At 39.6% G+C, this 4,279-nt stretch overlaps 1 pseudogene; it reads right to left on the minus strand.

Annotated features, from left to right (window-relative positions):
* Positions 1-278: 278 nt before the first annotated feature.
* Positions 279-818, minus strand: LOC140498477 (large ribosomal subunit protein eL18 pseudogene; annotated as a pseudogene).
* Positions 819-4,279: the final 3,461 nt, after the last annotated feature.

Genomic DNA, 4,279 nt, shown 5'->3' on the forward strand with positions numbered 1-4,279 from the left:
GCAAATACCATTCCACCATCTCTCCCACTGAAAAAAAGGAAGTGGAATTATGTTTTATTTGTTCTCCAGGATGGAGACTAGTCATTTCAATGAGTCAGTTTTCCTACCTTTCAAAATCGTGTCATTTACACCATTATACTCATGTTGCATATTTTACTTGTTCTTGCTTGGATAGAACTTGTACCAGTTCATACAAATCTTCCCATGTCTCTCTGAATTCTCATTTCTTTTTTTTTTTTAAAATGTCCAAAATTCCTTTAATACAACAAGGAAAGGAGTTAGTTTTTGTAGCCTTGACTGGCATGGTGACCCCTGGCACAATGGAACTTTCAGCCCTTGGATCAGACATTTGGTTTGGTGTAGCTGTAGGGAGTACCTGGAGCCTTCCCAAAATGCCTGTAACACCTTGCAGCCCTTACCAGACAGCAGGACAGTGCCCCAGCCCTTGGGTGAGCTCATGGCCAGCTTTGAGGATGCGATTCCAGACATTGCTAGTAACACAAAGGGCACACCCCTTCAGCTTGGGGACATCCTGGATCCTCACATCATCTGTCACAGTCCCAACAACCATGGCTGTCTTGTTCTTCTGGCCAGGCAGTTTCATTTTTCTGATCACGTGTGACAGAGATGGGGAGAGCGGGGAGGGAATTGGTCTAGCTCATGAACAGTCTTTTCAGGACAACTTTGTTGAAATTGGAGTTGGTTCTGCAGTTCAGGAACCAGTGGAGCTTAACCAGCAACTGCAGGTAGATGTCCTGGCTCTTGGGCTCCTTGTGCCAGACTTTTCAGTCCTTGTGGTGGCAGATGACTACTCCCATGCTGGTACCCTACCAAACACGGGCCCAGTCAGGAAAGTGAATTCTCATTTCATCATTTCTCAAATTCATCATTTCACATTGCATAAATAAGATTCTATTACTTTCACATAGCATGCTTTGTTTGGCTGCTTCTCAATCTAGAGGCAGGTACATACATTACTTTTAGGTGTACTGTTTCCACAAAAAAGACCTAGTCATCCCTTTAGCAGACATATACCATTAGCCTCAAAGTGGATTTTACTATCAGGAGAAATGTTTTAAGTCTTTGATTTGTCCCAAGCACTGTACTATGTGCCAGCAATACAAAGACAAAACAATTAATCAGCATCTGCCCTCAAGTAGCTTACTTTGCATTGGGAAACATTACTTTGCATTACTACCACGTATCTCTACAACTGGAGAAACAAAACGGCTACTACCGTGAAACTGGATTGCTACTGTTAGCAGTAGAGAGCTATTAAGAACCTCTTACATAGCTTCTAAGACTTTCAACAAATTAGATTCAAGATTTAAGCTATTTGAAGTAAAGTCATGCTTCATGTATAACATTATTGATACATGACCATATGAACTCAGGGAAAACCATATCCCTCACCACTTAAGATTTCATGTCACCATCTGTCAAAAAACTGAGATGGAAGTGAATCTAAGAAATAGAGGAAAACAACTGTAGCCATATAGAGCTTGCAAAGGCGGTGAATCTATAAATTCAGTTTCTTGCCATTCCTAACACTGGCATCTACTTCAGTGGGGGCATGTTACTATTGACTTAAATATATTGTGCTCCATAACTGAAATATTTACAAGGACATATAAGCCACTGAGTTCTTCACTGGAATTCTTGGGAGTATTCCTCCCCTATTTTTCCATTTTCATAAGTGAGTTTCCTTTACAGTCCTTCCATTCATATCTAGGACCAAAGAGGGAACTTCATTCAGTCTGTCTGGTCCTGATAGAATGGGATTCTCAAAAGTGGATTCATTTTGTCAGAGTCTGTAGAGGTATGGTACATGGAGAGCTGGTCTCAGTCAGGAAGAGTGGGCACAAATCATGCCTCTGACACGTAGATGGCTGGATGACTCTGCACAAGTCACCCTCTCACTGTACTAGGCAACTGTTTGATACTTTGTTACTAAAAAAAAACCCTCATCTGGGAATTCTCTATGATAATGAAATCTAGAGGTCTAGTCCTCATTCCTATCTGTGAACAATGGAATGGACCTAAGGAGCTGGTCTAAGCTGATTAGCTTAGTGTTATAACACTAAGAAATCCCTGATGATACTTGGATCCAGGTTTCTTACTGTCTTTTGACTGAGATTATCTAACATTAGTACCTCTGTATGACAAACACGGAAGGAAAAAGATTTCTCACAGCCTCATTGTCTTCCAGTAAGAAATGCTGAAGTATATTCATAGTGGCTAAAATGGAAATACGGTTTGGTATTGGGTCCTAGTAGCTTGAGAAAGCAAACTCTTGTTACTATGATGAATACTTTATTTGGTTCCTGCGAAAATTAAATCCTCCTTGCCCTTGGGCCGATCAGATTAGGCCCATGAGATGTTGTGTATCTTCTTCAGCCAAAATACCAGCAATGTTATTGCTCATTAAATTATCCATCCCCTAATCCAGGCCTGTTATTTGATTTAATGATGTCCTGCAGTAGTGAATTCCACAAGCCTGTTATCACTGTATTTAAGGTTATTGCCTTTAATTTGTTCCAAATTTGCCAACCCCTCTGCATTGCCCCCAGTGTCCTATATGCTATTGTACCAGAGAGCAGGAAAATGAAATATACATGAATTGTCTTTCTTTTTGTGTTGTCAGATCTCTCATGTTACTTTGCTAGAGCGCTAATGACTCCATATTTCATTACCTCCAGTTTTCTCTCACACTGTCCCAAACTTCCTTATTTTCATTGAGGAGATCTATCTTTTGCAGGATCCTTTAAAGGTTCAGCAGTGACCCTACTGCAGGTTAAATAGTTCATGACAGTGACAAATATCTGTAATGATGGGTGACCTTGAAAATGACTGGCATTTTAATTTTGTTCAGATGCTATCTCAAATGTCGAAGGCTACAAATGTGCCCTGGCAATTTTATGAAAACTCTTGCGATGTTTTCAGTGCTTCTTTTTTGCCAGATTCTTAGAAAGATATTCATTGTTCTCTCTAAGTGCAGACTGCCATTTATGAGTAAGAAAATTTTCACCATAAGAGGTACTGAGAATAGGTCAGACCATAAGAAGAATTTTCTGACTAAAGGTTGTGGGACACATCCATCTGTTAATAAGGGAAGTTATAGAAGGTTCTTTTCTAGACACTTTTCTTTAGTAATAGGAAAGACAGTTATTTCTCATGGATGATTTAGATACAGCACAGATGAAAAGAGGAGAAATGGTCATTGTTATCCCATGCTATTCTTTGATCCAGGGAAAAGGAGACAACCTGGATCCATTGAAATCCTAAGAGGGTGAGAGTAGAGAAATCAGGGATCTTAGGAACACTGCTTTTCTGAATAGTTTCCTCATATGTAAAATTAAAGGGTTGAACTAAGTGACCCCTTAAGTTCAGCTGACCCTAAAGACAGAAGAAATAGGTTCTAAGTTTGAACCTGAAAATGTTGTAACTAACTTTGAGACCATAGGTAAGTAATATTTTTATCACTGATTTTTATCATTCATCATCATCACAATAGAAATAATTTATATTTATGTAGCAAGTCAAGGTTTACAACAATTTAGAAAATGGCAGGGTTTTATTTTTACAATGTTATATCCAGGGTCCTTTACAGCTCTAATATTATATGAATCCAGTATATTACTTGCATATCAGACCCCCCACCCATATAGATACTTCTCTACTAGTTGGTGAGTTTGTGCACTGGTTGTGACTAAATTTGTTTTGTAAACACATCTTTCTCCCATGGCCTTAGTTAAGTTGAAAAATTCCCTCCTGGTTCTGACTTCTATATCAGGAATTACAAACATGTTTTGGGAAGGTACTAGATAAGCAGATAGAGTCTTTATGAAGTGCTTACTATGAACCAGGCACATTGCTAAATGCTAGGGATAAAAATAAGGACAAGTCAGACAGTCCTTGACCTAAATGAGCGAATATGTATTATAATGGGGGAAAAAGGCACACAGAAGGGAGCTAGAAAGAGGTAGGGCAGGCAGCAATGATGTCAAGAGCTTAGTCTGAGCAAGAAAATGTGGTTGATCACCCGTTTAGAGTCTGAGCTTCCATTGGGAGACTCCAAGGTTCTGTTTTGGGTTGAGGGGAAGAGCACAGGTAAGAATGACAGCCACAGTACAGACAGCATAGTGGAAAGATGGCCAGGATGTGGGGCAGATACCTAGTTTCTGGCACTATAAGTTGAAAGTCCACCTTTCATCTGGGTTCTAGACTCCATAGATGTCTATCCTAAAGGAAGACACATGGAAAGTCATAATTTTTCACC

The sequence above is a fragment of the Notamacropus eugenii genome, chromosome 4, assembly GCF_028372415.1.
Source record: "Notamacropus eugenii isolate mMacEug1 chromosome 4, mMacEug1.pri_v2, whole genome shotgun sequence".
Lineage (NCBI taxonomy): Eukaryota > Metazoa > Chordata > Mammalia > Diprotodontia > Macropodidae > Notamacropus > Notamacropus eugenii.